The sequence below is a fragment of the Eumetopias jubatus genome, unplaced genomic scaffold, assembly GCF_037043125.1.
Source record: "Eumetopias jubatus isolate StellerSeaLion01/CBP00866 unplaced genomic scaffold, mEumJub1_p1.0 scaffold_5, whole genome shotgun sequence".
Taxonomy (NCBI): Eukaryota; Metazoa; Chordata; class Mammalia; order Carnivora; family Otariidae; genus Eumetopias; species Eumetopias jubatus.
Window position 1 is genome coordinate 26,841,116 of NW_028274811.1, and position 22,240 is coordinate 26,863,355.

General features: G+C 39.7%; 1 pseudogene; it reads right to left on the minus strand.

The window, feature by feature from the left end:
• Positions 1-20,534: 20,534 nt before the first annotated feature.
• Positions 20,535-21,726, minus strand: LOC148164308 (large ribosomal subunit protein eL29 pseudogene; annotated as a pseudogene).
• Between the last annotated feature and the right edge of the window lie 514 nt (positions 21,727-22,240).

Below are 22,240 nucleotides of genomic sequence, written 5' to 3' on the forward strand. Positions count from 1 at the left end.
GTACTGTTTCTTGCACATGTTTTATTAGGTATATCCCAAGATATATTATGGTACTGATATTTCTTTTCCTTCTATATATTACAATTGATTAGTGCTAGTATACAGGAGCTCTTGATTTTTTTGTCCTATAGAAGTTTGACTTTGTTGTAGTCAAAATTTTTTTCTTTGATTCCTTCTGGATTTTGAGTCACAATAGGAAAATTTTTCCTACTTTTTTTCAATGATGCTGGATATTCACCCATTTTTTTTAATTAAAATTTTTTTTTTACTAATGCTTGTATGGGTTCAATTTTTACTTTTAGATCTTTTTAAATTTAAATTCAATTAATGAACATATAAGGTATTCAGAGGTAGAGGTCTGTGACTCATCAGTCTTATAGAACATCCAGTGCTCATTACATCAAGTGCCCTCCTTAATGCCTGTCACCCAGCTACCCCGTCCCCCCACCCCCTCCCGTCCAGCAACCCTCAGTTTGTTTCCTATGATTAAGAGTCTCTTATGGCTTATCCTCCTCTCTGGTTTCGTCTTGTTTTATTTTTTCCTCTCTTCCCCTATGATCCTCTGTTTTGTTTCTTAAATTCCACATATGAGTGAGATCATATGATAATTGTCTTTCTCTGATTGACTTATTTCGCTTAGCATAATACCCTCTAGTTCCACCCACATTGTCACAAAGATTTCCTTTTTTGATGGCTGAGTAGTATTACATTGTGTGTGTGTGTGTGTGTGTGTGTGTGTGTGTGTGTGTGTGTGTGTGTATGTATCACATCTTCTTTATCCATTCATCTGTCTATGGACATCTGGGCTCTTTCCTTAGTTTGGCTATTATGGACATTGCTGCTATAAACATTGGGGTGCATGTTCCCCTTCGGATCACTGCATTTGTATCTTTGTGGTAAATACCCAGTAGTGCAATTGCTGGGTCCTAAGGCAGCTCTATTTTCAACTTTTTGAGGAACCTCCATACTGTTTTCCAGAGTGGTTGCACCAGCTTGCATTCCCACCAACAGTGTAGGAATGTTCCCCTTTCTCTGCATCCTCACCAACATCTGTTGTTTCCTGACTTGTTAATTTAGCCATTCTGACCAGTGTGAGGTGGTATCTCATTGTGGTTTTGATTTGTATTTCCCTGATGCTGAGGGATGTTGAGCATTTTTTTATGTGTCTGTTGGCCATTTGGATGTCTTCTTTGCAGAAATGTCTGTTCATGTTGTCTGCCCATTTCTTGATTGGATTATTTGTTCTTTGGGTGTGGAATTTGATAATTTCTTTGTAGATTTTGGATACTAGCCCTTTATCTGATAGGTCATTTGCAAATACCTTCTCCCATTCTGTCGGTTGTCTTTTGGTTTTGTGGACTGTTTCTTTTGCTGTGCAAAAGCTTTTTATCTTGATGAAGTCCCAAGAGTTCATTTTTGCCCTTGCTTCCCTTGCCTATGGCAATGTTTCTAGGAAGAAGTTGCTGCGGCTGAGGTCGAAGAGGTTGCTGCCTGTGTTCTCCTTTAGGATTTTGATGGACTCCTGTCTCACATTGAGGTCTTTCAGCCATTTGGAGTCTATTTTTGTGTGTGGTGTAAGGAAATGGTCCAGTTTCATTCTTCTGCATGTGGCTGCCCTGTTTTCCCAACACCATTTGTTGAAAAGACTTATTTCCATTGGATATTCTTTCCTGCTTTGTCGAAGTTTAGTTGACCATAGAGTTGAGGGTCCATTTCTGGGCTCTCTATTCTGTTCCATTGATCGCTGTGTCTGTTTTTGTGCCAGTACCATACTGTCTTGAGATGACAGCTTCGTAATAGAGCTGGAAGTCCGGGATTGTGATGCCGCGAGCCTTTTTTTCCTACCCATGGGAGCTGACTCCAAAATCTGGTCCTTTTGGCCTCTGCATCCAACTGTCTTCTAGTGGGGAGCCTCATCTCATTCACACACCTGTCTTTAGCTACAGGTAAAATAGGCGGGTATAATAAGCCATTGGGTATGAACTCAAACCCCTCAAAGTGCCCTGAATCTTCTACAGGAAAAGCTCTTCCAACGTGCACTTTGTTCTGTGGTCATGTTTACCCACTTCTCGGGGACTGGTTAAGCTTCAGGAGGAAGGAGTCCCAAGCAGCTTTAAAGCTGTTGAGTGTTGGTGACCATCACAGTTTCGACTCATGGAGTCACTACATGTCCATCAAGCCTTGCTAATGAAATAATGGTCCTTTTACGGGGAGAGTGTCTCATGCAGACAAAATCCTGACCGGATGCCTGCAGCCACTGAGAGAACATTATAGCTTAATTAAAACATCAGACCAGTGTGATGCCCCCAGTTTTGGTTTTCTTTTTCAACATTCTTTTGGCTATTCGGGGTCTTTTCTGGTTCCATACAAATTGTAGGATTATTTGTTCCAGCTCTTTGAAAGAAGTTGATGGTATTTTGATAGGAATTGCATTGAATGTATAGACTGCTCTATAGGTAGGTAGCATAGATATTTTAACAATATCTGTTCTTTCAGTCCATGAGCATAGGACATTTTTCCATTTCTTTGTGTCTTCCTCAATTTCTTTCATGAGTGTTCTATAGTTCTCTGAGTATAGATTCTTTGCCTCTTTGGTTAGGTTTATTCCTAGGTATCTTATGGTTTTTGGTGCAATTTTAAATGGGATCAACTCCTTAATTTCTCTTTCTTCTGTCTCATTGTTAGTATATAGAAATACAACTGATTTCTGTGCATTTGTATCCTGCCACTTTGCTGAGTTCCTGTATGAGTTCCAGCAATTTTGGGGTGGAGTCTTTGGGTTTTCCACATAAAGCATCCTGTCATCTGCAGAGAGTGAGAGTTTGACTTCTTCTTTGTTGATTCAGATGCCCTTTATTTCTATTTGTTGTCTGATTGCTGAGGTTAAGACTCCTAGTAATATGTTGAACAGCAGTGGTGATAGTGGACATCCCTGCAGTGTTCCTGACCTTAGGGGAAAAGCTCTCAGTTTTTCCCCCATTGAGAATGATATTTGCTGTGGGCTTTTCATAGATGGCTTTTATGATATTGAGGTATGTTCCCTCTGTCCCTACACCAAAGAGTTTTAATCAAAAAAGGATGTTATACTTGTCAGATGCTTTTTCTGCTTCTATTGAGAGGATCATATGGTTCTTGTTCTTTCTTTTATTTATGTAGTGTATCACATTGATTTGCAGATACTGAATCACCCTTGCAGCCCAGGAATAAATCCCACTTGGTCATGGTGAATAATCCTTTTAAGTACTGTTGGATCTTCTTGGCTAGTATCTTGGTGAGAATTTTTGCATCCATGTTCATCAGGGATGTTGGTCTGTAATTCTCCTTTTTGGTGGGGTCTTTGGTTTGGGGATCAAGGTAATGCTGGCCTCATTGAAAGAGTTTGGAAGTTTTCCTTCCATTTCTATTTTTTGAAACCACTTCAGAAGAATATGTATCAATTCTTCTTTAAATGTTTGGTAGAATTCCCCTGGGAAGCCATCTGGCCCTGGACTCTTGTTTGTTGAGAGATTTTTGATGATGACTTCAGGTTCCTTGCTGGGTATGGGTCTGTTCAGGTTTTCTATTTCTCCATGTTTCAGTTTTGGTAGTTTATATGTCTCTAGGAATGCATCCATTTCTCCCAGATTGCCTGATTTGTTGGTATATAGTTGCTCATAATATGATCTTAAAATTGTTTGTAATTCTTTGGTGTTGGTTGTGATCGCTCCTCTTTCATTCATGATTTTATTTATTTGGGTCCTTTCTCTTTTCTTTTTGATAAGTCTGGCCAGGCGTTTATCAATCTTGTTAATTCTTTCAAAGAACCAGCTCCTAGTTTCATCGATCTATTCTATGGTTCTTTTGGTTTCTATTTCATTGATTTCTGCTCTAATCTTTATTAATTCTCTTCTGCTCGATTTAGGTTTTATTTGCTGTTCTTTCTCCAGCTCCTTTAGGTGTAAGGTTAGGTTGTGTATTTGAGACCATTCTTGTTTCTTGCGAAAGGCTTGTATTGCTATATACTTTCCTCTTAGGACTGCCTTTGCTGCATCCCAAAGATTTTGAACAGTTGTGTTTTCATTTTCATTTGTTTCCATGAATTTTTAAAATTCTTCTCTAATTTCCTGGTTGACTCATTCATTCTTTAGTAGGATGCTCTTTAGCCTCCATGTATTTGAGTTCTTTCCAAATTTGTTCTTGTGATTGAGTTCTAGTTTCAAAGCATTGTGGTCTGAAAGTATGCAGGGAATGATCCCAATCTTTTGGTACCGGTTGAGATCAGATCCTGAGACCCAGGATGTGATCTATTCTGGAGAATGTTCCATGTGCATGCGAGAAGAATGTGTATTCCATTGCTTTAGGATGGAATGTTCTGAATATATCTGTGAAGTCCGTGTGGTCCAGCGTGTCATTCAAAGTCCTTGTTTCCTTGTTGATCTTATGCTTCAATGATGTGTCCTTTGCAGTGAGGGCAGTGTTAAAGTGCCCTACTATTATTACTATTATTATCGATGTGTTTCTTTGATTTTGGTATTAATTGGCTTATATAATTGGCTACGCCCATGTTACAGGCATAAATATTTACAATTGTTAGATCTTCTTGTTGGATAGACCCTTTAATTATGATATAGTGTCCTTCTTATTACAGTCTTTGTTTTAAAATCTAATTTGTCTGATATAGGGATTGCCACCCCAGCTTTCTTTTGATGTCCATTAGCATGATAAATGGTTTTCCACCCCCACACTTTAAATCTGGAGGTGTCTTTGGGTCTAAAATGAGTCTCTTGCAGACAGCATATTGATGAGTCTTGCTTTTTTATCCAGTCTGATACCCTGTGTCTTTTGATTGCAGCATTTAGCCCATTTACATTCAGGGTAACTATTGCAAAATATGAATTTAGTGCTATTGTATTGCCTATAAGGTGACTGTTACTGTATATTGTCTCTGTTCCTTTTTGGTCTGCTACTTTGGGGCTCTCTCTGCTTAGAGGATTCCTTTCAATATTTCTTGTAGGGCTGGTTTGGTGATCACAAATTCTTTTTGTTTCTATTTGTCCTGGAAGCTTTTTATCACTCCTTCTATTTTGAATGACATCCTAGCTGGATAAAGTATTCCTAGCTGCATATTTTTCTCATTTAGGACCCTGAATATATCATGCCCGTCCTTTCTGGCCTGCCAGGTCTGTGTGGATAGGTCTGCTGCCAATCTAATGTTTCTACCCTTGTAGGTTACAGACCTCTTGTCCCAAGCTGCTTTCAGGATTTTCTTTTTGTCTCTGAAATTTGCAAGATTCACTATCATTTGTTGGGGTATTGACCTATTTTTATTGATTTTGTGGGGGGTTCTCTATGCCTCTGGATTTGACTGCCCATTTCCTTCCCCAGATTAGGGAAGTTCTCTACTATAATATGCTCCAATATAGTTTCTGTCTCCCCTCTTTCCTCTTCTTGGGGGATCCCAGTTATTATAATATTATTTTGCTTTATGGTATCACTTATCTCTTGAATTCTCCCCTTGTGATCCAATAGTTGTTTATCTCTCTTTTTCTCAGCTTCTTTATTCTTTATCATTTTGTCTTCTATATCACTAATTCTCTCTTCTACCTCATTTATCCTAGCAGTTAGAGCCTCTATTTTTGATTACATCTCATTAATAACCTTTTTTATTTTGACTTGATTAGATTATAGTTTTTATTTCTCCAGAAAGGGATACTCTATTGTCTTCTATGCTTTTTTCAAGCCCAGCTAGTATCTTTCTAATTGTCATTCTGAACTCTAGTTCTGACATCTTACTTATGTCCACATTGATTAGGTCCCTGGCAATCAGTAGTGCCTCTTGTTCTTTTTTTTTTTTTTTTTTATAAAGATTTTGTTTATTTGACAGAGAGAGACACAGCGAGAGAGGGAACACAAGCCGGGGGAGTGGGAGAGGGAGAAGCAGGCTTCCCGCTGGGCAGGGAGCCTGACAAGGGGCTTGATCCCAGGACCCTGGGATCATGACCTCAGCCGAAGGCAAACACTTAACGACTGAGCCACCCAGGCGCCCCTCTTGTTCTCTTTTTTGAGGTGAGTTTTCTGTCATGTCATTCTGTCCAGAGAAGAATAGATGAAAGAGAGAACAAAATACTAAAATGGCAACGGCAACCCCAGAGGAATATACACTAAACAAATCAGAAGAGACCCGAAACTGAAAAAAAAAATTAGAAAAAAAAGAATCAGACAGGTGAACAGAATAGAGCAATACATTGGATCCTGTGTGTATTTCAGTCCATTTGTTGGAAAACTAGATCCCAAAATTGTAAAGAAAGAAAAACTTATATATGTGCAAAAATAAAATTAAATAAATGAAAGGATAGAATGTAACTGTAAAAATGAAAATTAAAAGACAAACAATGAATCATGGAACACTACATCAAAAACTAATGATGTACTGTATGTGACTAAATAACATAATAAAATAAAATAAAAAAAGAAAATTAAAAGACAGAGAAAAAAATGAATATAAACAGGTGAATAGAACAGAGGAAGATACTATATCCTGAGTGTACTTTGGTTTGTTTGCTAGAAGAAACTATATCTCAAAATTGTGAAGAAAGAAAACCTCATATATATACAAAAATAAAATTAAATACTTTGAAAGCATAGAATGTAACTGTAAAGATGAAAATTAAAGATTTTTAACAAAACAAAAAAAATAAAAAGAAGAAAAAAAGAGAGTATGACCAGACAGGTGAAGAGAATGAGCCATACACTAGATTCTGGGTGTATTTTGGTCTGTTACCAGAAACTGCATCCAAAAATTGTAAAGAAAGAAAAACTTTTATATATACACACACACACACACACACGCACAAATAAAAACATTGAAAAGATAGAATGTGTAACTGTAAAAATGAAAACTAAGAAAGATTTAAAAACAAGAGTTGATAAAATAGGAAATTGGTTGAAAAGGGAAAGAGAAAACAAGTTAAAATTGAAAGACTAAAGAATCATGGAAAAAAAGCCATGAATTCTATGTGCAGTATTCCCCTAGCGCTGGAGTTCTCCCGTTCTCCTTGATCGGTAAACTTGGTCTTGGCTGGCTGTTCGTGCTGATCTTCTGGGGGAGGGGCCTGTTGCGGTGGTTCCCAAATGTCTTTGCCGGAGGCGGAATTGCCCCGCCCTTGCCCCTCCGGGGTAAGCAAGCTGCTCGGGTTTGCTCTCGGCAGCTTTTGTTCCCTGCAAGCTCTCGGTACAGCTTTGGAGGACGAGAGTGAAAATGGTGGCCTCCCAATCTCCACCTGGAGGAGCTGAGAACTCGGGCCCTGCTCCTCAGTGCGCCCCCAGAGAAAAGCAGTCAGTCACTCCCATGTCCCCGGTCTCCGGGTGCACTGCGTGCTCACCCGGCCTGTGACCGAGCGTTTCTATCTCTGGCACCCGACCCCGTGTGGAGTATCCAAACCCAGCAGATCCCTGCGGTGCGCTCCCGCACCGCTCCTCTCCAGGGAGGAAGAGGAGTCTCCCCGGCTCCGCTGCTTGTTGGGTCCCTGCTCGAAGATGAAGGGTCTTCTTTACTTTTTGGGTAAAGCCGATTGAGTCCCGGCTTCCCCGCTCCAATACCTGGGAGCTCTGGCGCACTCAGGCACCCCCGGTCTTCCTGAGACCACACTGTTCCACCTAGGATTCTGCCCCACTTTGCCACCTGAGTATCTTTCACGCTGGCATGTCCCTCAGCAGAGCCGATGTCTAAAAGTTCCGATTTTGCGCTCCGCGGCTCTATCACTTGCTGGTAGCGGCTGCGGAGGCCCCCTCCCCCGAGTTCTATCTTCCCATGTGTTGCCTCCAATTCACTTCTCCGCACCTCTTGCCTTGCAGGAAGTGGTTTCTTTTCTATTTGTAGAGTTGCAGCTATTCTTTTCTTAGATCTCTGGTTGAGTTCGTAGGTGTTCAGAATGATTTGATAGCTCTCCAGCTGAATTCCTGGGACCAGACGAAACTAAGGTTTCCTCCGCCATCTTGGACTCTCTCCTACTTTTAGACTTTTGACTGGAACTGGCTTGGAATTTATTCTGGGCTTTGGTGTAAGGAACTGATCCAGTTTTATCTTCTCTCTGACTTTCTAGTATACCAACACCATTTTCTCTGAAAGCCTATCTTCTCCCCATTGATTTGAGGGCACTGCCTTGAAGTAAGCTAAATTTTCACATTTCTGGATTTTCTCTTCTGTTTAGTCATGCACAGTACCACACTGCCACGATCATAAAATCTTTATAATGTATTTTCATATTTGGTTGGGCTGGTGTATGTGTGAGTTATTTATTTTAGCATTTAGATTTTATTTATTTTAGGTCCTCTCCTTCTGCAGACACATATTTATCTTCACGTTGTGGCAGATTGTTAATGTTCCTTCTTTTTATTCTCCTTTCCCTCACAAGTTTCCCTGTGTTGTTTCTTTCTATGCCTTGGTGCCCTATTCTGGAAGAGGTTCTGGCCCCTGATTCATTCTTTGGGTGTGTCTGCTCGCTGACTTAGCTCTTTTATGAAGTCTTTTTAAATATAAACATGTCAATTTTTACTAAGACTGTTGCTTTTTCGTAACCTTTTCTTCTTCTTTAATGGGTATGCTATTCTCATATTTTTCTAAGTATATCAAATACTCTCATGGTAAAAAAAATCTTGTGCCTGTTTGCTCTACAAACTCTATTTCCTTTGAATTAGCTCTCCTGTTTGCTAAGTTGGTCTATGTTTCATGGTCTTGACGTTTGGCGGTCCATTACCATATTATTTCTTTTTTTAAGATTTTATTTATTTGAGAGAGAGAGAGACAGAGCATGAGCAGGAGGGAGGAGGCAGAGGGAGAGGGAGAAGCAGACCCCTCACTGAGGAGGGACCCTGACTCGGGACTTGATCCCAGGACCCTGAGATCATGACCTGAATGGAAGGCAGACACTTAGCTGACTGAGCCACCCAGGTGCACTTATTACCATGTTTTATCTTCAGTTGTGCGTTCCTTAGTGTCTGTCTGCTATCTGCACAGTGCTTGTGTTGGAGTGAGTGGGACCAGCACTCCTGCTTGTCCAGAGAAGGAGATGTTGAGGGCTGATCTCATGCATGTAGTGAGCCCTGTTCCTTGTTCAGGGACCACCCTCTCTTTCTGATCTGAGCATCTGTAGTCACTGCTCCTCACTGGAGGGAGACACCTTCATGTGGAGGCTTCGCCCACTGAGGGTGGTGTGGGCACCTGCAGGGTTGGGTCTGTGTTCTTGGTACAGTGTCCCTAGTCATCACCAGTGACCCAGGCCGTCTTGGGCTCTGGCTTTCTGCTGGGAGCATGAAACATCTGTCTGCTGTCATTTTCCTTTTTTGCACCTGAATTGTTTTTTATCCTGGCTAATGGCATCCCTCTGTAGTTTGTAGCTCTTATTTTCCCCTCTCTTTCTTTGATGCATTCCTCATATTTTGTGGTCAACTAGAGTTTCCTTTCTTGTTTTGAACACGTGTGTGTGTGTGTGTGTGTGTGTGTAATTAAAGATTTTGCCAATATTTTTGTGGATTTGTTGCAGGAGGAGAAGAGGGTAGCCTTGATTTAGTTTATCATCTTGAACCTGAAGCCTCATTGCTTTTTCTCTTTCCTTGTCTTTATGGAATTTTGAAATGAATTCTTGTTTATTGAAAACAGAAGAGTAGAAAATTATACTCACCATCCAGAGCCATATTCGTGTTAAAGAGTAGGTTATTACAAGTTTCCGTATATACTTATTTATTTGCACTTGAAATGACAAAAAGTATAGCAGTGAATTAATTTTTTAAAATTGGGAAATAGAATTAAGTATAAAGGATGGAATTCTCTCAAGATTCTCAAATTATTTATAGTCTGGGTGTAACTTTAAAAATGTGTTCATTATATAGAAAAGTATACAGCAAACACTGGTATACTCTATTATCCCCTGCTCTATCATGCCTGGGTCTTATTTTCTTTAGATTGAAAAAAATAGTTGAATAGTACATATACAGGTAAGGTCTTCTACAGGCCCTTCCCTCACCCATTCTCTTCTCCCACTCCTGAGGTAACCACTGATAGGGATTTTTGGGTTGTCTTTATTATGTTTTTTTTTTTAATTTTTAAAAGATTTTATTTATTTAATTGACAGAGAGAGAGAGAGAGAGACAGCGAGAGAGGGAACACAAGCAGGGGGAGTGGGAGAGGGAGAAGCAGGCTTCCCGCTGAGCAGGGAGCCTGATGCGGGGCTCGATCCCAGGGCCCTGGGATCATGCCCTCAGCTGAAGGCAGACGCTTAATGACTGAGCCACCCAGGCGCCTGACGATTTACTTTTTAAAGTCAACCTTATGCTTTTAAGATTTATCCGTATTAGTACTCATAGCTTGGATTCATTCATGTTCCATTCTGTTCTGTGATTATACTACAATTTATTTGTATGTTTTTTTCCTGATGGTCATATGAGTTGTCAGTTTTTCTTTATTACCAGCAGTCCTGAGAACATTCTTTAAATGTTTCTTTGTGATTATGTATTAGAGTCTTTCTAGGATATAGACTTGGACGTGTAACTGCTGGATTACAGGATATACACATCTTTAACTTAATTAGATTTTGCCAAATTGCTCTCCAAAGTAGCAGTGCCAATTTGCACTTCCTCTCAAAGTGTCTAAGAAGTCCCATTTCCCCTGGAGCTTGTCAGCACTGGGTGTTATTGGACTGGTTAATTACTGCCACTTTGATGAGGGTGAAACCGTATTGCAGTGTAAACTTAAGTAGCATTTCCTGATTATTAAAAGAATGGAGTAACCTTTCCTTTTCGTATCAGCCTCCAGGTTTCACTTCTATAATTTGCATGTTCATACCTTTGCCCCCCCTTTTTTTTTTAACCGGATTGTCTTTTTATTACTAACAGTTTCTTTATAAGTACCATGTGCTAACCGATTGTGCCACTGGAACGCCAACAATTTCTTTATATACTTTATTTTTTTAAAAGATTTATTTATTTATTTGAGAGCGAGAGCGAGCGAGCGAGTGAGTGAGAGTGTGCAAGCGAGGGGAGGGGCAGAGGGCAAACAAGAGAGAGAGAATCTCAAGCAGACTCTGCATTGAGCGCATCGCCCGATGAGGGGGGTGCTTGATCTGATAACCTTGAGATCATGACCTGAGCTGAACTTAAAAGTAGGATGCTTAGGGCGCCTGGGTGGCTCAGTCGTTAAGTGTCTGCCTTCGGCTCAGGTCATGATCCCAGGGTCCTGGGATCGAGTCCCACATCAGGCTCCCTGCTCGGCAGGAAGCCTGCTTCCCCCTCTCCCACTCCCCCTGCTTGTGTTCCTGCTCTCGCTCTCTCTCTCTCTGTTGAATAAATAAATAAAATCTTAAAAAAAAAAGTAGGATGCGTAACCAACTGAGCCACCCAGGTGCCCCTGGATACTAATACTTTATTATATGACTATAAACATCTTGCCTCCGATTAGGGCTTGTCTATTCACTTTGCTTAAGATAACTTTTGGAGTATAGACATTTAAAAAATCTATTTTTTAGATCAGTAGTATAGTCAGAGTTGTGGTTATAGTCATGGTTAACAATACCGTAAGTATAAACGAAATCATTGCCTCTACTCTTGTCTCCATCTGTCGAGACCTTCAGCACTGTTATTCATTCCTTATACATGCTTCCTGAATTGCTTTGTGCACATGCAAGTGAGTACAAATATATATCCCCTGCGTATAAAATGTAGTCAGATTTATTTATCTTTCCTTTATGGTTTGCATTTTATACTTGTTTAAGCAATCTTTTTCCTGAGAGTTTTGAAGATATTTTCTGTTATCTTCTAAAGGTTTTATAGTTTTGCTCTAACTTTATCTTATTTTTATAGGATAGTTAATTGTCTTAGGACCAGTGATTGAATCGCATATAATTTCTCCCTGTTAGTAATGCTGCCTCTTTTGGCAAGTATCTGGCTCCCATGTACATGTGGGTTTGTTTCTGGGCTTTCTACTCTGTTCCACTGGTGTATTTATTCATCCCCAAAGCATATGAGTGTTGTAATTACTATAGCTTTATAAGATATCTTATTTTAAGATCAGTCCTGCCATTCCTTGCTTCCAGATTGTCTTGGCTATGGTTGGCTTCTCTGGATTTGGATTAGATTTGATTAGAGTGACATGAAATTTAGGGGCGCCTGGGTGGCTCAGGTGGTTAAGCGTCCAACTCTTGATTTTGGCTCAGGTCATGATCTCTCATCCTGGGATCGAGCCCCACGTCTGACTGCGCTCAGCACAGAGTCTGCTCATCCATCTCCCTCTGCTCCTCCCCCTACTTGCACTCCCTCTCTCTCAAATCAATCAATCAATCTGAAAAAAAAAAAAAGAATTACATGAAACTTAAAGATTAATTTTGGGGAAAATTTTATTTTTAGAATATTGGGCCTTCCTAGTCATGAACATAGTTTATGTCATCACTTATATAAGTCTTTTAAATGTCTTTTATAAACAAAATTTTTTTCTATAAAACACTTAATGTACATTTGGTTTGATTTATTCTTGGTACCTTGTATCTTTTGTGCTATTATAAACGATGCATTCTTGAAAAATTGTATTTTCCCTGTGTTTGTTGCTATTATAGAAGATCACAAGTGATTTTTCTATATCGGTTGGTAAGGTTGCCAAACTCTGTCTTTAGAAATTTGCGAATTTTCTGCATATTGACATCTTGTAAATAAATATTTTTGTTTTTCCTTTTCAATCTTATGCCTCTTAGTGGCTCTTTCATCCGCCTTCCCACCCATAGTTATCTATCAATCAGTCAGACTTATACTAGGATAAGATATACAGACTTGTACTTGCTAGAGTCTCCAGAAATGTAGCGGAGACCTTGAACATCCTTGATTTTTGCCGACTCCAAAGGGAAGGAGTTTAACATTCCACTTTGAGTATGATGTAGGTTTTATTTACCTCTATTAGCTAAGATAGTATTAGCTGCTCTAACAGGTTTCAAAAACTCAGCATCTGTAGCAAAAAGTAAGGTGATTTCTTGCTCCTTTAAATTTCACATCAATTCTGATGGGTGGTCACTTCTCTAAACGATCACATGAGGGACCCACGTTCTTTCCAACATGGGTGGAACAAGGGCACCAGAAGTGGAAGGAACATGGGTGGTCATACATCACTTAGGCTTGCTTTCCAGTGGCGGCAACGCTAACATCCGGCCACACATGACTGGAGAGGCAGGATTCTGTGTACCCATGTGCCTGGAAGGAAGAAGAACTGAGTTTTGTGACCAGCCAGGCAGTTTTTGCCACGGTCAGCCCCTAAAATCGCCAGGTAGCTATTTTCAGCCTTTTTCAGAGGCATATAACCTAGTACCCTCTCTTCAGGGGACACATATCAGGTCACACCTGGTCCCTACCTGCAGGTTGAATTCCAGCAGATCTCCAGGTGATGTGCGGCAGATCCTGATGTCATCTGCCACTCTATGAACTCAAAAGACAGGTCCCAGCCTCTCTGACCCACCAGCAAGTGACTGGCAGTGAAGCAAGCGCAGGATGAAGCCCAGTTAGAATTTCTATTCAGAAAAGGGGAGGTAGAGCAGATAGCCAGCTCTCCCTGGTCCCCTGCAATGATTAAATGCTGCCTGGCAGGCACCGGGAGGTTCCTCTGCCCACTCCATTTCAAGTGCTAGAGAGAGCACTCAAAGGGCATTACTGGAGATCATTCTCAAGCCTGATTTTGCCCAAGGGAGCCTCCTTCTGTTCCTAAATGGCTAGGAGTTTTTGTTTTTTTAAAGTTATGAATAGGTGTTGAATTTCATCAAGTGCTTTTTCTGTATCTACTGAGGTGATCAGAGATTTTCTTTTTTAATGTGTTAATGTAGTGAATTACAGGAATAAGAATTTATCTGCACTTGTGTTGCTGGGATATGCTCTTGGTTACCAGGTATCATCTTCTGAAGTCTGATTTCCTAGTGTTTTATTTAGAATTTTTCTGTGTGTTGTTCATGAGTGAATTGACCCATAATTTTCCTTTCTTTTACTGTTCTCATCTGGCATTTGTTTTAAGAGTTCACTAGCATCATGAAGTGAATGGAGGAGCTTTCCCTTCTGTTTTCTGAAATATTTTGTATAAGATAGAATTGCCTTTTTAAACTGTCTGGGCCTCTTGGTTTTGGTTTTGTTTCTGTGAGCAGATTAACTATTGATTTGCTTTCTTTTATAGGTTTATACGGGGTTTCCATTTCTTTTTGAGTTTGTTCTGGCAAACCATTTTTCTAGGGAATGGTCCACTGCATTTCAGTCTTCATATGGATTTCTTAAAGTTGTTCATAGTAATCCATTATGTTTAGGAAAAAAAATCTCTGCTAGATCTGTGGTAACTCACTCTCTTTTTCATTCCTTATATTGTTTATACTCTTTCCTGAGCAGTGTTGCTGTGAGGGTGCTATTTTACTGGTTTTTGCAAGAAACTAGCTTTTGGTATTATTAATCATTTTTTTAATAAAAATTTATTTTTTAATCGTTTTATCATTTGTTTTCTTTTTAAAAAAATCTCCGCCCTTCTCTCTTTTTTGCCTATTTTCTTCATTTACTGTTCTTGTGATTTTTTTTTGAGTTGAATGCTCAGATCTATGATATTGATCCTTTTGTTTTCTCTCTCTCTTTCTCTCTCTTTTTTTTTCTTGAGAGAGAGTCGGGGTAGAGGCAGAGGGAGAAGGACAGAGAATCTCAAGCAGACTCCGTTTTGAATGCGGAGCCTGACAAGGAGCTTGATCCCACAACCCTGAGATCATGACCTGAGCTGACATCAAGAGTTGGACCCTTAACTGAGTGAGCCACCAGGTGCCCCTAGCCTTTTGTTCTTTTCTAATACAGACTTTTTTTTGAATACACATATTTCCCTCTATATTTTGCTATCTTTGCATCATACAAATTCTGATATACATATGTCTTCACTATATCTGAGTAGTTTATGTACTAATAACTCAATTTGAAATATTTTCTAATTTCCATTATGACTTCTTCACTGACACATGAATTATTTGCAAATTTACATGTAAGCAGTCTCCAAATGCGTAGAGGTTCTTTTTTTTTTTTTTATAAATTTGTTTAAGATTTTATTTATTCATTTGAGACACAGAGAAACAGAGAGAGAGAGAGAGAGAGAGAGAGCATGAACAGGGGGAGAGGGAGAAGCAGGCTCCTCACTGAGCCAGGAGCCTGATGTGGGGCTCGATCCCAGGACCCTGGGATCATGACCTGAGCCAAAGGCAGACGCTTAACCATCTGAGCCACCCAGGCGCCCCAGAGGTTCTTAGGTTACATTTTTTGTTACTGATTTCTGTTTTATTACATTGTGGTCAGAGAACTTGTTTTGTGATTTTGATTCTGTGGTATTGAAAATTTTTCTGTGGCATTGTATGTAGCACGTGGTTAGTTTTTTGTACAGTTTGCTGTAAGCTTGAAAAGACTGTATTCTTCTCAAATTGATGGGTTCTCTCTCTATATCCTATTGCTGGGTTCTGTATATATGAATCAAGCTTATTTATGGTGTGGTTTGTATCTTCTCTATCTTTATCAATTTGTATTTGCTGAAGACAGTTACTGAGAGAGCTATGTTAAAATCTCCTGAAATGTTGGTAAATTTGTCAGTGCCTCCTTATAACAGTATCAAGTTTGCTTTATGTGTTTTGAAGCTATGTTTTTAAATTTTGTTTTATTTGCCTGGTGAATGGTCACTTTCATCATGCAGTAATTCTCCTTATCCTTGCTGTTTGCCTTAAAGTCTTTTGTCAGGAATGAACAGAACCAGAAGAGTTTTTTTTTTTTTTTTTTTATTTGACCTGTATTCCATCCCATCATTTCACCTATTTTTAATGTATGTCTTTTTTATTGAGTTGGAATTCACAGACCATAAAGTCCATCCTTTTAGAGTGTACAGTCAAGTGGCTTGTAGTACATTCACACATTTGTGCAGTGATCACCACTATGTATTTCCAGAACACTTTCACCTTCTCCAAAAGAAACACTACCCATTGGCTGGCACTCCCCATTTCCCTCTCCTTTAGCCCCTGGCAACCATGCATCTACTTTCTGTCTTCATGGATTGTTTTTTTCTGGGCATTTCCTATAAATGGAGACATACAGTAGGTGGCCTTTTGGGTCTGGCTTCTTTCACTTAGCATCATGTTCTCAAGGTTCATCCGGGTTGTAGCACAAATCCGTACTTGGTTCCTTTTACGGATCGGATAACATTGTGTTGTGTGGATATACCATATAGTGTTTACCCCTTCCTCAGCCAATGGACATTGGGTTTTCTGATCCATTATTTTAATCTTTGTGTATGCTTGTATCTTCCAAGTTTCTCTTACAAACAACATAATACAAAATTATATTTCTAAAATGTAATCAAGCGATCATGTTTAACTGGCAAGGTTCTTCCATTGTGATTACTGCCATGGGGATTTACTTTTAGCATCTTACTTTGTCATTTCTATTTACCATGCTCTTTCTTTGCTACTTACATCTCCTCCTTTTTTGCTTTCTTTTGGATTGATGTAAAGATTTATTTATTTATGTATTTATTTAGAGAGGTGGGAAGGGGGAGGGGAGTAGAGGGGCAGAGAGAGAATCCCAAGCAGGCTCTACACCTAGCTTGGAGCCTGATGTGGGGCTTGACCCCATGATCCTGAGATCACAACCTGAGCCAAAACTAAGGTTTGGATGCTTAACCGACTAAGCCACACTGGTGCCTGCAAGATTTATGTTTTTGATGTGCTATTAATTCCATTTATTGGTTTGGAAATCTTAAATTCAGTTTCAAAGCAAAAAAGAAAAAAAAAGAAAAATTTCTTTCCTTCTTCTTAACAATACAAGGACTTTAGGACATTTAACTTTGATGACTCCCCTCCCATCTTATGTGTAATTGTTATCCAGCATTTTATTTTCACTTTGCTTTTCTGTCGCTCACGTTGATAACGTTTATTTTTTTATTTTTAAAAACAAAGAAAACTCTTAATGAAAAATTGAATCCAGAAGGGCCCTTGGGGAAAAGTGAGTTGCTACAGAATTTGGGCACTGAATTAAAATCTAAACTTGCTCAAAGTCTGGGCAAATAGAGAAATTATGATGTTTTAGATTACTTTTTAAAAATTTCTCACATTGATAATTCTTACTGTCTGACTTACTTAGATGTTTATCTGTATTAGTTTCTCAGATTCCTCTCCTTCTCAGCATAATTTCAGGCTTCTGGAAGGACACATTTGAGTAGTTTTTCTGGTGATAATTCTAGGCTAACCTTCCTTTGCTGGACTTCATTCCATTATTTTCTGTACTTTCCTACTGCTCTTCTGTCTGTCCTTGTGATTGCTATGCTTTCATGGGTGGACTATGTTCTTTCTTGCATTGCTTTGAAGATCTCCTTTGTGATCTGCTATCTTCCTAAAGTATGGATTTACTCTTTGAAAATTAAAAAAAAAATTTATTTATTTAATTCCAGTATAGTTAACCCACAGTGTTAGTTTCAGGTGTACAGTACAGTGATGCACCGGTTGGGGGGATGGGCGCAATAGGTAAAGGGGGTTAAGCGTACTGTTGGCTTGATGAGCACCGAGTGTGGATTTACCTTTACTTTTCCTGCTCAGCCCTCATTTCCTGAGGCTGTCCGCTCATGGATTTTATCCCTCCTCTGCCAGGATTGCTGCATACGGCCTTTGTCCAAGCTCCCAGGTCTTACACTGCCTCTTAGATGTATGTTGCTATTTTCATCTAGTCTACTCTATTTTTAATCCCTGTCTCATACTTTCCACCTCTTTATCTCTTTGTGTTGGGTTGCCTTTGCTCTCGGGGCTAACGTGCCGTGGAATGTATTTATTGAACCTGGCGTTTCTCTGTTTCTCATTTATAGAAGTTCCCTTTGGCTCTTTTTCATCTTGGCCTGTTCTTTTTTTTTTTGCAGCCTTTTTTTTTCCTTTTGCGATTTTCAATTTCTTCTTTTGATTTTAATCATTTTATACATGTTTTCTCTCAAACTATTTTAGTATCTGAAGTTCTTGGGGGTTTTATCCTGCTGTTTCTTCGGTCTGTTGAACCTTGTTCATGGTGGGTTTTTCCTCGTGCGTACTTTATTTTGAGCTCATATTAAACACAGGTTTATCTCTGAGAATCTTGCATGGCCCGGATGGAAGGCATGTCCCTCGAGAGTGGTTTTATATTTGCTTCTGCTAGTGCCCCCCTGGGGACTCTGGCCCAGCACCCATCGTTAGGCATCTTTCTCACTTTGGAGATTCCTGAGCCGCAAGGGTAGGAGAAATTTGAACTCCAAATCCACATGTTCAGTAGGGCCACGATTATGAATCTTCACAGGAGATTTATTCTCCCATCCAGACACAGAGTCAGATGTTTTACCTGGTTTCTCTGAACCAGTGGGTAAACTTTTCTCTAGAACCTTCTTTCCTTAAGAAGGCATCCCTCGGAATATCTCCTATTTATTCCGGAGTCTCAGTTCACAGTTCCTCACCTTGCTTGGCTGCAGGTTTTTTTTTTCTGCTTCTACTTACATATCAAAACTCCAGCTCCAGTTGGCTTGTAATTTATCTTCTGATTTATCTTTCTCTTTTTGGTAGATTTTGATACCTTTAGCTCTGCATTTATGAGTATTTGTTGTATTTTCTCCAGCATTATAGGTGGGAATAGATTGTTTCTTTTTGGTAGTATGGTTCCCTATATTGCTGGGAACAGAAGTCTTTTAATAAATATTTTATTTTTTTTTAAAGATTCTTTTAGAAAGCATGAGCGTGCATGTGCATGGGGTGGGGGAGGGGCAGAGGGAGAGGAGAGAGAATCTCAAGTTGAGCGTGGAGCCCGACTAGGGGCTCGATCTCACGACCCCGAGATCATGACCAGAGCCGAAATCAAGAGTCGCATGCTTAACTGACTAAGCTGCATTCATTTATCAGTTCTAGCAGTTTTTGGGTGGAGTCTTAACGGGTTTTCCTTATATAGTGTCATGTCATTAGTAAATAGTGAAAGCTTTACTTCTTCTTTACCTATTTGGATGTCTTTTCTTTTTTTGTCTGATTGCTGAGGCTAGGACTTCCAGTACTTTGTTGAATAAAAGTGGTGAGAGTGGACATCCTTGTCTTGTTCCTGATCTTATGGGAAACGTTCTCAGTTTTTCCCCATTGAGGATGATGTTGGCTGTGGGTTTGCTATATATGGCCTTTATTATGTTGAGGTATGTTCCCTCTAAACCTACTTTGTTGAGGGTTTTTATCATGAATGGATGTTGTACTTTGTCAAATGCTTTTCTGTCTCTTGAACTGATCATATGGTTCTTATCCCTTCTCTTACTGATGTGATGTATCACGGTCAATTTGCAATGGGTTTGCTCTTTTTCGAAGTGTTTTTTCCCCCCATTTTTCTATTGGATCTCTAAGTCTTTTCCTTATTGATTTGTGGAAGTTTGTGTATTTTGAACTTAGTCATTTGTCTTCTTAATGCTCTCGTGTAAACAGCATAGTTTTTTCATTTTAATGTTGTTAGTCAAGCAACTTTGTAAAATGTACTTGGAAATGATTTTTTTTTGTATAGGGCGAGATAGGGTCCATTTATTCTCCTTAAGGACATCCAGTTGCCCTCATACCATTTATTGAAAAAAGTTCATCCTTTCTCCTCCAATCTGCCATGCTACCCCTGCTATATATAAAATTTCCATATGTCTGTTTCTGATTCCTTTATTCATTCCATTTCCATTGATCTTTGGCTTATGTTGCTCAATTTCACAGTCTTGATTACCATATTTTATATTAAGTCTTGTTATTTGATAGAGCAAGTCCCTCCAGGCCTTTTTTGATTCAAGAGTTTCTTAGCTATTTGTGGCCTTTCAGACTTCTTTATAAATTTTAGAATTAGCTTGTTACAGTCACCTCTTCAACTTATGATTGAGATTATAATTATTCTGTAAATCATTTGGGGAAAATTTAACATCATTATATTATTCAATGTTTCAGTTCATCAACATGGTCTCTCTCTCTCTCCGCCCTTACTGTCTTTACTGTCTCACATTTAGAGTCCTCTTCAGAGAGATCTTGTATATTTTACTGCCTTTATTCCTGGGCACTTTAAAAGATGCTATTGTAGGGATGCCTGGGCAGCTCAGTTGGTTAAGCATTGAGTCTTGTTTCAGCTCAGGTCATGATCTTGGGGTCATGAGATCAAGTTCTGTGGCAGCTCTATGCTGGGTGTGGAGCCTGCTTATGATTCTCTCTCTCTCTCCCTCGGTACCCCTTCACTCTTCCCCCACGTGTGCGCTCTTCCCTCTAAATAAATAAATAAATAAAATAAATAAAGCTACTGTAAATGGTATCTTTCAAAAACATTTTTAAAAAAACTGTGCTGATATGTAGAAATATAATTTATATTGTTGTACTATTTTTTTTAAATCTAGTAACCTTGCTAAACCCTCATAAATTTTAATAATGTATCTTATATATTCATTTAAATTTTTCCCTATATAATCATATAATCTTGTTTCTTTCTTTCAGATTCTTATACTGTCTATTTAATTTCTTGTCCTATTAATCTGGCTAGGAGCACCGTGTACAGGGCTGAACGGAAGTGGCAATAGTGGGATCTTTGTCTTGTTCCCTATCTGAAAGGGAACACTTTTTTTTTTCTTGCGGCAGGTTTATTTGTATAAATAGCACAGGAGGACTCCAGCCCCATGCAGACAGAAGCTAAGGGGTCACGCCAGTCCTTCTGTCCTCACATTGGCAGACAGAAGCTTCTACGCTGGAGGCTTTGTGGGGGCCTGGGAAGCTTTGGGAACCTGAGCCACACCAAGGAGGGGCTGGAGCTGGAGTCAAAGCTTCACCCTGAGCCTTGGTTTGAGGCAGAGCCCGAGACCCTTGGCAATGTGGGCATGAGCACATTTCCCGAGCTTTGGGTGAGCGATGTAGGCAAGTCGATTGAACTTGTGGCTGCAAACCTTTGGGATCTTGGGCTTGACCTCCTTGAGCTTGATGAGGCCCTTGACAGCCTTGGCATGTACACTCATGGCCTTGGCGTTGTTGGCCTGCATCATCTTTAGGCCCTTCTTGTGCTTCTTGGCACAGCTCAGGAACTTGGGGTCTACCCCCTTAAGAGATTCATGTCTTTGTGACCAAGGTTTCTTGATGCCATTTCTGGGCCATTTTCATGATTGGTTATGCATGGTGTGGTTCTTGAACTTGGCATGTCACACTGAAGCCCACGGCTCCTGAAGTGCCTCGGACCAGAAGAGAAAGAGCTGAAGGGGAACACTTTCAAAGTTTTACCATGAAGAATGTTTTCTGTAGATTTTCTTGTCAATTAAGAAAGTTTCTGCTTCTGGGGCGCCTGGGTGGCTCAGTCAGTTAAACGACTGCCTTTGGCTCAGGTCATGATCCCAGGATCCTGGGATCGAGCCCCGCGTCAGGCTCCCTGCTCCGAGGGAGGCCTGCTTCTCCCTCTCTCACTCCCCCTGCTCGTGTTCCCTCTCTCGCTGTCTCGCTCTCTGTCAATTAAATAAATAAAATATTAAAAAAATAAATGTATTTAAAAAAAAGTTTCTGCTTCGCAAGAGGAAACCATGAATGTGAATGAATTTAGAATTTTTATCAGTGCTTTTACTACAACTGTTGAAATGCTCTCGTTTTTCCTCCTTTAATCTGATATTGTAGTAAATCACACCAATCATTTTTTCCTAATGTTCAATCAGTTTTGCATTTCTAGGATTAACCCCACTTGATCATAATGCATTATTCTTTTTCTAAGCTGCTGGATTCAGTTTGCTGATATTTTGCTTAGGATTTTGGTACCCATATTGTCAGTAAACGAGGCTAATAATTTTCCCTCTCTTGAATTGATCCTGTTGGGTTTTGGTATGAAAGAGTTACTCCAGCATCATAAAATCAGTTGGAAATTATTTGGCTTTCTTTCTATGCTTTGGATGTGTTTGGGTAAATAGGTGTTCTGTCTTCCTTAAATGTTTGTTAGCATTCATTAGCGACACCCTCTGGGCCTAGAAGTTTTGAAGTGTTTAAAAATGTCGAGGTAATGGTAGTTTCATTTAGAGTTGTAAGAAATAATACACAGTGGTCCCGTGTACTCTTGCCCCAGGTTGCTCCAAAGGTAACACTTGCAAAACCACAGTGCAATACTACAACCAGGGGATTGACCATGGATACAACCAAGACACTGTATTTCCATCGCCACAAGAATTGCACGTTGTCCTTTTAAAGCTACTCCCAGTTTCCTTCCACCCTTGAACGCT